This window comes from Sapajus apella, unplaced genomic scaffold, assembly GCF_009761245.1.
Source record: "Sapajus apella isolate SASKATOON/1434 unplaced genomic scaffold, GSC_monkey_1.0 scaffold5, whole genome shotgun sequence".
NCBI classification, from domain to species: Eukaryota; Metazoa; Chordata; class Mammalia; order Primates; family Cebidae; genus Sapajus; species Sapajus apella.
Genome location: NW_022436945.1, coordinates 24,619,532 through 24,634,079, shown reverse-complemented (window position 1 = coordinate 24,634,079; position 14,548 = coordinate 24,619,532).

Here is a 14,548-nt window from a genome sequence, read left to right as displayed (position 1 = left end):
ACTGAATTTAAGTTAATCTGTGCTTATGAACTGAGCATACACTCTTGCCTTTTTTTTTTTTGTCTTCTATTTTCATATACACTTTTTGATTCACTGATTTACTCTTATCTGACTGCTTTTGTGAGTTTGCAACCAGTGTAGAAGAAAGAATAAGGACACCTGAGTCAGAAATATTTGGTTCCTGATTCCTAACAGTAAGTCTTGTAATACTCAGAATCTAGGGCAAGTTAAAAATGTTGAACCCCTATCTGTATAATGAAGGTAAAACAAAAAGTGATTCACTCATTTGAGTGAGAATTAAACGTGTTAACAAATTGCATTTAGAAGCTAAAAATGGAGATGTTCACTTCATAACAAAGCAGAGATTACTTGCTTAACATAAATATTTACTAATGTAAATCAAGCATTAAAAATATAAATTGTTATGATTATATACTTATTCACCACATTTTGTTCTTCACTCCCTAAACATAATACCTTGGAAAATGTTGCAAACTTAACATAAAATTCATCAGGAAATGTATATGATGTACTCTTCAGTTTGGGTAAATGAAGCTGGAGTCTCATGCAATTACATCAGTATTGATAGTTTCATTGAGCTACTGACTAGTGAAGCACTGCCATGCCCAGAAACCTGCTCTTGATTTGAGGTTATGCTAATCTTGTAACCTTGACCAAAGAACTTTTAAATTGAAAATCAGATAACTTATAAGATGGAATTAACTACTTTAAGTACTCAACAGCCAATTAACTTAGTGACCTTCTAGGTATGACTTGGAGAGATTGTGTAAAAGAATGCAGACAGAAAGGAGTATTAGACTAGTGCCCTTTAGGATTAAAGAAAATTCTAATGATGAGTATAATGAAGAGAATTTCATTAGCAGATAATTCATGCATTTGATATATACCAATTAATTGACTGGAATAATTACTTGGCTCTGAATTTTGTCTTTTAACTTTATTCCCTTATTTTACATGGCTTTTAAAAGCACAGTTATTGCTCAGATCCTCTGAATTCTAATTTACATTATTTTCAGGGATTAAACGCTGTAGGTAATATACAAAAGGTATAGCCCAATGATCATTTATTATATGTTAAATTGTTTTAGTCTTATATTTATGCTTATTAACAAATTCAAAAATATCAAATAGACATCTATTATGTAGCAGTTACTGTTCCACATGCTGGGATACAGTAAACAAAACACACGTGAAATACTGCCATCATAAAGAAAACAAACAATTTGAGAAGAGAGTTAATAAGTAAATAAAGAAAATGTGTAGTATTTTAGATAACAAGTACTATAGCAAGCAAATACATTACAGAAGTATAGGGATTACTGGTTTGTTAGCAGAGAGGGGCTTAAATTTCAAATAGAGTATTAGGCTTTGTAGAGAAGGTGACATAAAGGTAATGACTTGGATTTTATCAGGGAACAAACTGAGTATATCTGTTTGAAAAAACAAGCAGGCTAGATAGGAAATTTTAAGATAATAGAAACACCCCTGGATTGTTTCAGATACAGGAAAAGATTGAATGTCTGGAGAGGAAGGATGGAGGGTGAGATTAATGGAGATGAAGACCAAGATAAAATTAGGATGCCAATCATATAGGAAATTTTAGACACTGTAGGGCTTTTGGCTTTGATTATGAGATAGAAAGCCATTGAAAAGAAAATCCATAAGAACTTCCTTATATTTTAAAAGGATTACTCTACCTCTCAGGTGGAGAATAGTCTGTGACAGTCAAATTTGGAAGCAGAAATGTCATCTTGTAGTCTATATGATAGTGGATGGTGACATGGTGGTAGTGGTAGAAGCAGAGATAAATGTATTCTAAATAAATTTTGAAAAGACCCAATAGGAACTGGGTATTGAACATGGAGATTGAGAAAAACAATGTTATTAAAAGTGATTCCAGGTTTTTTACTTTGCACAACTAGATTAGAAAATACAAATGTCAATTACTAATAAAATGTTCTGATTGTCTTAAACTGTAGTTTAAAATTTAACTTATGGCTAAATCTAATAGATAAATATGTAGTGACAAAGTCAAATAATGATAAGCTATTCCTTATATTATAATCAAATTAGGAATTTTCTAAGAGTCAAATAGGAGAATAGACTATAATTATTCTGATATTTATTCTTGACTGTCTTAAATATCTTCCTGACTCAGTAATATTGGTAAACCCAAACTTGATACATCTTATTGATGGAATATTTTGACCTCATAAGCTATTTAACATTTTTTTGCTTCTTTTTCATACTTAATTGGATTGCAGCAAATTAGATTTCACTTCTGGAGCTAAAGAAAAGGCACCAATTCTTCCACCTACCTTCTTCATTTAAAAAAAAATCTCATCTAAGTACATTAAGGAATGTTTAGGCAAGGCTTTATCTATTCTGCAAATGGGACCAAACTATTTCTATAAACGTTTGCTAATTTTAAAATAACCTCAGAGATCTGCAGCACATAGTTTATAAGAAGGAAGAAGTGAAATAATTCCACAATTTTCCAATGGAAAAAAGGAAAGAAATTGCATAGTGTTTTAAAATTGGACAACACTTGAATTGATACAGCTTCAAATCTATGACCTGAAGCACTTTTCTCCTTGCTTCATTTTAATATTCAACTGACTTGATTAATGGGGAAAAGCTAACATATTTAGGATAGTTATTTCTCCTAGAGAGCTTTTTTTAAATTTCTCATTTTAAAAAAGTACTTGGAGTGAAAAACAGCAACAAATTTTTCAGTTACAATTGACTTTATACATTTAAATTTTAGGAAACTACACCTATTATTTCAAATAACTTTAATAACATTTTTTACATACCAAGAGAAATCTCACTGAAGATGCAAAATACATTATATTTAATTTTATGTGCCAACTTGCCTGGGCTAATGTATGCCTACTTAGCTGGTCAAGCATTGTTTCTGGGTGTGCCTGTGAGTGACCGGGAAGAGACCAGTATTTGAACTGGTACACTAAAGTAAAGCTCACCCTCATCAGTGTAGGTGAATGCCGTCCTATTTGTTATTTCTGTGTCTTTCTCTTTTTCTATTGCTTTACATAATAATCTCCAATTTGTCCAGCCTTTAATTGCAAAGACCATCTCTCATTAAGCTCCCTAGACAAACTTTAGCCAAAACCAAATTACCATGTATATGTAAATCAGTTTCTGGACATTTTATTCTTATTAATTTATATATATATATGTATATATATATGTATATATATGTTTATGTAATATATACATATACATTTTTACAGTTCTATAATTATATTTTTTTCTTAGACACATAGTCAAGGCCTGAATAAAACAAAAAGGTGAAGAAAGCTTAAATATGTTCTCTGCTTGAGCTGGAACAGTCATCTCCTGCCTTCAGATATCAGAGCTCCTGGGTATGTGGTCTTTCGATTCAGACTGGGACTTTCATCATTGTCTCCCTTTAGTACTTCCAGTTTTTGTTTGTCTGTGTGGAGACAGGGTCTCTCTATGTTGTCCAGGCTGGATTTCAACCCTGGGCTCAAATGATCCTGCTGCCTCAGTCTACCATGTAGCCTACCAAGTATATATGGAACTGGAAGTACACCACAGGCTTTCCTGGGCATTCAGCTCCCAGAGAGCAGATCATGGGACTTCTCAGCATTCATAATCATTTGAACCAATTCCTCATAATAAATATTTTTATATTTATCTGTATACATCCTATTCATTCTGTTTCTGTGGAGAGCCTGTTCTAATACATCGGTGTGCCAGCTAGGACTGTTTCAATGGGAAGTGACTGAAAACATAACACATGCAAGTCTATATAATAATGGGACATTATTGGCTTATATGACTTGGAAAGCATGGATTCATTAGATATGTTAGTGACTTTTTGGAAAATACAATTTGGCCGGGCGCGGTGGCTCACGCCTGTAATCCCAGCACTTTGGGAGGCCGAGGCGGGTGGATCACGAGGTCAAGAGATCGAGGCCATCCTGGTCAACATGGTGAAACCCCGTCTCTACTAAAAATACAAAAAATTAGCTGGGCATGGTGGCGCGTGCCTGTAATCCCAGCTACTCAGGAGGCTGAGGCAGGAGAATTGCCTGAACCCAGGAGGCGGAGGTTGCGGTGAGCCGAGATCGCGCCATTGCACTCCAGCCCGGGTAACAAGAGCGAAACTCCGTCTCAAAAAAAAAAAAAAAAAAAGGGAAAATACAATTTAATCAGATAATGGGAATGAATCTACTTGAGATATCTTGGTGAAGCTCCATCTATAAAGAAAACTCAGGGACAAAAAACACATATTTTAACATGTTTATTGTATTAGTCTGTTTTTATGCTGCAATAAAGACATACCCATGATGGGGTAGTTTATAAAGGAAACAGATTTAATTGACTCACAGTTCTGCATGGCTAGGGAGGCCTCAGGAAACTTACAACCGCGGTGGGAAGGGAAGCAAACACTTCCTTCATGTGCTGGCAGAAGTGCAGAGCAAAGGGGAGAAATGCCCCTTATAAAACCATCATATCTTGTGGTAACTCACTATCACAACAGCAGCATAGGCGAACCACCCCCATGACTTAATCACCTCTGACAAGGTCCCTCCCTGTAGGGAACCAGCCCTACATCACCCATGGGTACCCCGATTTCAGTGGGACAAAGGAATTAGAAAATCGACAGATTAAGAGAGAAAGTGGGACCAGGTGGCCACCACTTTATTACTTTGGAGGAGACAGTGAAGGCCCTGACCTCTGATCATCCACACTATTTATTGATTACAATCACTTTGATCTATAGGGTAGGGGTGGAGTGATGGTGGAGTGAATCAGTGAGCCAGAATTGGTGTGTCATTCTAAAGATAGATAACAGTGACGGTTTGGGAGTTTCACGAAACAAGAACATCTGGTTATCTTTAGCCTATTATCTATGTGCAGCTGATGGAACACGGGCCTTACAAGGAGCCTACAAGCCTGGCTACGTCATAGTGCTACAAAGCGGTTTTGCATCCTTGAGCACAATGTTTACGGTAACAAAGCCTAAGTCACCCTGCACTGGAACATGAGGCATGGAGAGGCCTTCCTCCTCAGAGGCCTCCTGCTGCCTTCCACGGTTTGTTGTTCCTTGTTTATGTGTTACTCATAAGCAATTTATGTAGACACTCTAAGTCCTTTCTCCTTTGCTGCTTTTCCCAACACCCCATCCCCCCAACATGTGGGGATGACAATTTGGATTACAATTCAAGATGAGATTTAGATGGGGACACAGAACCAGACCATACCATTTATGCAATTAAGAGACTTTATTTTATAGAAGAACTGGGCTATCTGAATTAAAGACACTGCAGATATTAGGGGAAAAAAAGGAAAGAAACTCACAGATTACTAAAGATAGTGACAAGCTCTATGTAATGAAAAAACATGGCAGGATTTTTCCCCATTACTATCATATCTGTAAAAATTATCCCACATCTACAGATATCAGTATTTGAAAGGAAATAAATAAAGTTGTGTTTCATAGGGATTTAGAAACTTAGAGAACACGGCTCAACGCATTATCATTTGGTGACCTATTGGTACACCATGACTGTCTTTTCCACACGTGCTTCTTTGTAGTAAACCCATTCCCCTCACACCCAGATCATGACAACCATTGGTATACTTTCTGCCTGTGTGATATTTTTTCTAAAACGTCCAATGAATAGAACAATTCAGTAATTATTGTTTTGTGTTTATTTTGTTTCACTTTTTATACTCCTTTTGAGATTCACCCTGATCTTGCATCTATCAGTAGTTTATTTCTTTTTTTTTTGAGTAGCATTCTACTATACTGATGTAACAGTTTATCAATTTACCCATTGATGGGCATAATGAATATTTATGGTTTCTGTATGAACACACTTTTAGTAAAGGTAATGAATGCACACATGCTTTTACTTCTTTCAGGTAAATACCCAGTAGCGGTATTGCTAGAATATGTAAATATTACTTAACTTCATAAGAACTTCAAAATGGTTTTCTAAACTAGCCACTCTGTTTTGCATTCCCTGTGACAACATATGAGTGTTGTCCAGATGCGCATCTACACTTGGTATTGTCAGTGTTGATGATTTTAGCCATTTTAATGTGTGTGCAATGATATTGCATTATGATTTTAATTTACATTTCACTGGTGACTAATGTGGGTTCCTCAGTAGTGACTCAAGGTTAGTAAAAGAGATTTTCATTTCTCATGTATTTATTGTGGGAATGCTAATTGGTGAAATATCTGTTTAAATCTTTTGCCAATTTTATTGTTGGATGGTTTGTGGTTTGTCTTTTATGACCAAATTGTGGTTAGCAGGCCTTTATCAGAAATGAAGCTCGCAAATGCAGTCTATGGCTTATGATTTTATTTTCCAAATAGAATATTTGAAAATAAGAATTTTTAATAATTTGATGAAGTTTATCAACTTACTCTTTAATGTTTTGTGGTTACTGTGTCTTATGAAATTAACTCATATTTAATTTTAAACTATATTGCCATCTAAAGGTTTTATTGTTTTTGGTCTTACTTGTAGGTCAATGACCTATCTCAAGTTTAGTTTTATATAAATTAAGAGTTCATGCACTTTCTTGCCTTTCATTCTCTTTCTGTCTGTCTCCCTCTTTTTCTATTTCTTTTCATAAGAATATCAAATTTTTCCAAACTTTTTTTGGAAAGACCATGTCTCCAATTGAACTACTTAAGTAATTTTAGCCAAAATCAAATTACCATGTATATGTGGATGTATTTCGGAACACTCTATTCTAATTAATACATATTTCTTCTTATACAAATACTCAAGTGTCTTGATTTACAGTGAGCATTGATATCAGATAGGACAAGTCACATTGCTTTATTCTTTTTCAAAATCGTTTTGGCTATCTTGTGAGCTCTGTGCTTTCAAATAATTTATTTAATTAAGCTATCCCATCTTGAGATACTTATAAATTTACATAAAGTTGTAAGAAATTAAACATAGAGATATCCAATATACTCTTTTATATTTTTTTTTTGCGATGGAGTTTTGCTGTTTTGCCCAGGCTAGAGTGAAGTGGCAGGATCTCAGCTCACTGCAACCTCTGCCTCCTGAGTTCAACCTATTCTCCTGCCTCAGGCTTCTGAGTAGCTGGGATTACAGGTATCCTCCACCATGCCTGGCTAAATTATATTGTATTTTTAGTAGAGTTGGAGTTTCACCGTGTGGGTCAGGCTGATCTTGAACTCCTGACCTCAGGTGATTTGCCCACCTCAGCCTCCCAAAGTGCTGGGATTACAGACGTGAGCCACTGTACCTGACCTATCCCATATACTCTTTATTCAACTTCCACCCATGTTAACATCTTGCATAATTCTAATAAATCTCACAAACAATATATTGACATTGATGAAAGTCACCAACCGTATGCTAATTTTTGACTTAGTTACATTAACTGATACATGTTCTGGGGTGTGTGTGTGTGTGTGTGTGTGCGCACAGCAGGTATTTGTATTTAGTGCTATGAGATTTTATCACATACATAAATTGGTATAATTATTACTGCAACCAAATACAGAAGAGTTTCATAGCCCCAAGGATTTCCTGTGCTACTCCTTTAAGAAAATGTTATTATTGCTGGGTGCAGTGGCTCACACTTGTAATTCCTGCACTTTGGGAGGCCGAAGCAGGTGGATCACGACGTCAGGATTTTTAGACCAGCCTGACCAACATGGTGAAACCCCATCTTTACTAAATATACAAAAATTAACGGGGCATGATGGCATGTGCCTGTATCCCAGCTACTTGGGGGGCTGAGGCAGGAGAATTGCTTGAACCTGGGAGGTGGAGGTTGCAGTGAGCCGAGATCAGTCCACTGCACTCCAGCCTGGGCGACCGAGTGAGACAAGACTCTGTCTCCAAAAAAAGAAAAGAAAGAAAGAAAGAAAAAAGGAAAATGTTATTTTTTACATCCATTTTATATGTAAAGGAAAGCTGCAAATATAGAAGAGAGAGTTTCTACATACTTCTCACTCAGTTTCTTCAATTATTAATGTCTTACATCAGTATTGTATATTTTTGCAGTTAATGAGCCATATTGATATAATATTATTAACTAAAGTCCAGACTTCACCCACATTACCTTAGTTTTAACCTGCTATTTTTTTTTCCGGTCTCTTGTCCAGGATAACATATTACATTTAGTTTTTATGTTGCATTTGTTTACCCTTAGTTGTGACAGCCTTTCATACTTTCTTTGCTTTTGATGATCTGGACTGTTTTGAGGAGTTCTGGTCAGTTTCTTTTGTAGTATACTTCCCAAACGGTATTTGACTGATGTTTTTTCTCATAATTGAACTGTGTTTGTGGATCTTTATGAGAAAGGCCACAAAGGTTAAATGCCCTTTTCATCACAATATATCAAGAGTAGAAACATGCAGTCAACATGACTTATCCTCATTGATGTTGGCCTTGATTACATGTCTGCTGAGGTAGTGTTTGTCAGGTCTCATCACTGTAAAGATACTCTCCCCTCACTCCTCTTTCATATATATTGTATGCTTTAGAAGAAAATTACTATGAGCATCTCACACTTAAAAGTGAAGAGTTATGTTTCACTTTCTCGAAGTCAAGGAATCTACATATGAGTGTTTCTGATTGATTTGACTCTAATATATGAGTTATCTTACCAAACTCATAGCTAAATATAACTCCCAGTACTGATTTTTATTTTTTCATAGTTCAATGATTCCGTCTCTCAGTTTAATGACATTGCTTGAGTAGAGAAGCTCCAAGCTAAATTTCACCTCTGCCAGCAAAATGAGTCTTTGTCTTCAAAAGTGTTTTAATTCTTTATTATTATTATTATTTGGGTATTAGAATGGTAGCTTTTTTTTTTCAAATCTCCAACCTTCTGTATTGATATACCACTACTCTTTTCTTTCTGTTTCCAAATGATATAGTCCTTTCCTGAAGTAATGTATTTTCTAATACCATATTAAATATAACCAGTAATGACCAAAAGCACAGTTTTACGATTTTCTTCTTGAATCTCTTCTTCTGGAGCCCCAGGTTCCATAACCATACTTTCTGCCTTTCAAGTTATTATAGACAAGCAATTCATTAATTCCTGTGTTAATTTTGCCAAACTATCACTTGCTCAGTAAGCCAATGTCATACAACTTAATGTTTTTATTATTGTAGAATGCTACTTCAAAGGACCTGTATCGGCATTCCCCATAGTAGGCTAACTGCTGAAGAAACAGCTCCAGATTTCCATACATGACACATCAAAAGCCTACCTCTTGCTCACGCAATAACCCAGTATAGGTATTCCAATGTCATACAACTTAATTTTTTTGTTATTGAAGAATCCTACTTCAAAGGACCTGTATTGGCATTTCTCATCATATGCTAACTGCTGTAGAAACAGCTTCAGATTGCCATGCTTAATACATCAAAAATTTACCTCTTGCTCACACAATATCCCAGCATAGGAGTTAGACAGTAATGATTGAGATATGGGACTTAGGGACTATGAGATTACTGAATTGACTACCAGATTTCTGGCTTCCCACTTGGATTTCTAGCAATGCCCTTTACTAAGTTAGAAAGCTCAAGGGTTGAATCAGGTTTTAGAGGAGTGAACATGAATAAGGTGCATGCATGTTGAATTTAAAGGGTCACTGACATGTTTGAGAATTGTATGTAAAGGTAGTTGCATAAATGACACAAAGAGAAGTCTGCGTTCAAGATACATAATATTATTTGCCCATGTACTTAACCTAGCTCTGTGCTTCTAGCTGAAGAAGGTAGATGTTTCAGTTTACTTGGGTTATTATTATTATTGTTATTATTATTATTTGCCAAGGAGGTGAAATTGAAATGATGGAGGGGCAAATAAATATATGGTATTTGTGTTGGGAAATATTTTAAGATGGTCTCTAAGACTCTCACTATTGGTATATCTGTGATTAAGTTGCATTCTATGACAGCAATTAAGGGGATGTTCAGTTGTGATTAAGGCTTTAATCGGTTGGACAGAGTTAACAATCGATTAACCTGAATGAGTCTTGCCTACTCTATTGATCCCTATAAAAGGGCTTAGACCTTTCCAAATTCAAGGATGCTTTTCTGTTCTTCTTGAAAAAGCACACTAGTTTGAGTTCCATAGGTACAAGGAGTGAATTCTGCTAGTAATCACATGAGCCTGGGAGCAGACCCTGAGCTTCAAATGAGATCAGAGAACTGATAAATATTTTAACTGCAGCTTTGTGACAGATAAGCAGGGGAGTTAGGTAAACTATTCCTGGTCTCCTGACTCATTAACATAGGGAGGTAACAATTTTCAGGCCCATAAGTGTATGGTTGTTATACAGCCATAGAATGTAAAAATAGCATTTATAAGTGTTATTAAATAGTGTTATTAAATAAGTGTTATTAAATAGCATTTATAAGTGTTATTAAATGGCATTAAAAGAAAAATAAAAGCAGAAAAATGTTCACAATATGCAGTTAGAGGGATTAATGCACTTTTCATCAAAATAAAGTTGAAGACCAGTTACTTTAATACACATAAAAAGGACAATGCAGTCGAAATGGTGATACTTTAATGCAATAAATTTCTGCAGTCAACATTGACCTGAATCAAAGTGCACCAGTAATTAGAGGAGATTGAAAGAGAAGCTGATTACATATAAAGAACTGAAAAAATTGACCTTGGTTTTTGGATGAGTCATCCACATTGATGTTCAAAGGACCTAATAGTAACAAGTCATTCTGGGGAGCAAGAAATGGTGCCTGGTGTTAAAACTCTTCAAACAACTACACACAAGAGACTAGGAGGTAAATGAATAACAGTGATGACAGCAGTGAAGATTGACATTAGGCTCAAAGGAGCAAGAGTTTTTCTAAGAATGTGATCAAATTCTTCTCTGGAAATCTTCCTTGTGCTTCTACCAGAAATCTCCCTTGGGAACTGAGAACATAATGAATGCTTATTTCATGGTGGTGGTTTTGGATTCTGAGCCATCAAAAGCTAGCCAGATTTCCAAATAAGCAAAATGACCAAAAGGTGGAGCATGCAGGGAATTCCTAGATCATAAAACAAGAGTTTCATAAAACACTATGATTGAGTTTAGAAGGGAAGGTAGAAGACAATAGAATGGTCCTTTCAGGACATAGCATAAGAGAATATTCATTTGGACATTAAAAAGAAGAAAGGAATATGAGGAATGATGAATTTAAATCTGAAAATGTGGTTGAAAAATAATGCACTTGAGTCAGATTCAACTGAGTAATTTGACCTTCAATAATGAATTATCAGTGATCTGCTAGCAAACAAATGTAAATATAGCTTCAAACTGAGATAGCTTTCTAAGCATCAAAGCAAAGGAAAATAAATCAGACTGTGGGACTTCTGGTTTATTGAAAGAGAATTTCATTACATATAAATAACTTTCCAAGTTCTTTATATTTGTGAAACTGTAAAGTTAAAAATAAAAACTTTATATCAAACTCTCCATAAACAGATTTAAAAGGAAAATTTTATAATGGACATGGTAAAAAGATTTACTATTTATATAAGAAGGATAAAGATCATTTTAATATGTTCCAAAAGAATAAAATCACTGAATGATAAAAAGTAAGCTGAGAGTGGACTAAAAAAAATTCTCATGCCTCAAAATATGAAGCATTAAAGTCATAAGAATTCAAAGAATTAAAAATTAAACTAAAATAATTTTATTTATTTGATAGTCATTGTAAATGACAATGCATACATATTATATTTGTTATTTATTATTGCATAAAACATTGCCACAGACAGGGCAGCATAAAACAACACAATTTATTATTTCAAAGTTTCTGTGAATCAAGACTCCAGGTGAGGGCCTCTACCTGGGGCATCTCTGTTTGGGATCTCAAAAAGCTGAACTGAAGGAGCTGGCTGGCCTGCCTGTATTACTCATGTGATTTTTGGAAGAGTTTATTTTCTTGCAGCTGTAGGACTAAGGTTTCCGTGTCTATGTTAGCCTTCAGTTGGAGACACTTTCATCTCCCAGAGGCTGCCTTCAGTTCTTTGTCATGTGCCTCCTGTGGGCAGTTCACAACATGACTCTTGACTTTTCTCTGTGCCAGCAGAACCTCTTCCCTCTGATCTCTTCTTTACCTCCCGACAGCTATAACAGAGACTTCTATCACATAATGCAATCACAGGAGTGACTATTCCATCACTGCTTGTCACATAGCATAATCTGATCAATGGAGCCACTACCCCATCATACCCATCCCATAGTTTACATTGGTGCTCAGGGGCTATACAAGCATTATGTATTTTAAGATTTTTGGCAGCATGCTGTGGCTCTAGCTCATAATCCCAGGACTTTGGGAGGCTGAGATGAGTGGATCATGATGTCAAGATATCAAGACCATCCTGGCCAACATGGTGAAACCCCATCTCTACCAAAAATACAAAAATTTGCTGGGCATGATAGCGCATGCCTGTAGTCCCAGCTACTCAGGAGGCTGAGGCAGGAGAATTGTTTGAACCCAGGAAGCAGAGGTTGCAGTGAGCCAAGATCATGCCATTGTCCTCCAGCCTGGCAACAGAGCAAGACCCCATTACCAAAAAAAAAAACAAAAAAAAAGAAAAAAACGAAAAACATATTTTTTCCTGAAGAAATAATCTGTTAGAGTGCTCAACAAAGTGTTTTGTGAAATACTAAACAAGATTTTTTTTAAAGTATTCAAGTATATGTGATTTATTATATAGATTCATAGAATACAGTAAATTAAATATTTTAAAACTTTAAATATTAGATAATGCTAATTAAAGAAGAAAGTATTTAAATAATGTGTATATTAATTATACAAAGAAAAATACTAGTGAATGGATGCTCTATTTGCTTGTAATAATGATTATTTGTTTAAATCTTTTTTATTTTTTCTAGACTTAAAATTTTTTAAATGTTATAATTATTATTGGTTTATGCCATATTAATAAGACAGCTTAGCTGTAATCACACAAAATAAAATGTATTTTTCCATTTCATATATGTATTCATGCACTCATTATATTTCTAAGTAATTATAAAAGATATATAATTTATTAATGCTTATAAATCATTTTAATTGAGAAACACCAAGTTATTGGCCTTTCACATTTGTAATATTTCAGATATTCTATGATTATATAAATTGCCAAAAATGTAAATTTTAAGTTTTGGGGTGAATTAAGGGCAAAATTCTTGGTAAAACTTTATTAATACCTTAAAAACAGAAAGCTCTTAGTATTTCACCTTTTGCAAATTCCTTGATGTTCTCCATTATAAATATTTACTATAGTAAATAGAGTTTTGCATGATATAGATTTCTACATAATAATCATCTTAGTACATATTGGTGAAACATCCTATTGACTAGTACTCAAGTATAAAAATTTTAAAATTTAAAAAATTATTTTGTCTTTCCCATGAGAAATTAATTTACTCTAAGTTGATGCCTTCATTTATAACATTTAAGTATAAAAAGCTCCAAATTTGTGTAGTATTTGCCTTGGTGGCTTTCTAAAATAATATTAGAACAGAATAGTATTAATGATAAAGTCTTAAAATTTATTTTTGACTTCGGTTATTAGGTATATTTTGGGTTTGTGTTGACCAGATGGATTATAATACTCATTAAACTGCTGAACAGAAAAATGGGAATATGCCTTGATGATAATGTTTTTTATCATGCTTAACATCTGCATTTCTAATTTGTCTTAATTATGTACATATACAATTTGGTCAATGTTTTGCATTTCAAAAATCCTTTCTAATTTCAAATATATCTGATATTCATAAGACCAATTATGTATTTAAATGAGACAATCATTGTCTAACTGGCATATTTCAATTTCCACTGAGATGTGCCAATTAACTAGAATCCACTGTAGACCATAATGTCTCCAACAGAGAATTTATGGACTATCAGCTAAACACAGCAGTTTTGAAGCAGCATATCCTAAAGTTTATTTCTGGAAATGGCTTTCACCAAGGGGATTTGTGCTGAAATGCGTAAATTGCACTTAAACTAAAATGTATATCATCATTCACTGTGCTTTGTTCACCTGTGTATTCCATAGCCTTTTGTTTTCTTCAAGCAAACGTAATGGAGTTAGGGTGTTGGAATAATATTCAATCATCACATTTCAATTTAATATCTTAAGAACATTGTGCTAGCTTCTGTAGGTGCCTGAGAAGAAAGGCAAGAAGTTGTCTTCCCATTCTTAAAAACACTCAAACCAGTGATGATTCTGCTTGTCTATTATCTATCTATCTATCTAGCTTTCCATCTATCTATCTATCTATCTCTATCAATCATCTATCTGTTTACCCTATATATGGCAGCTTATGATTAACTGTGACAATAATTTACATGTGATATTAGAACTATTGTATTTTAGATAAGATTCCCCCTTTTTTTTTTAATCTTAAGATGGATGCATTGAAATATTTATTTAAACCAGTACAAAACATCAAATTTATCAATTCATAAAGTAATAAATATTTCAA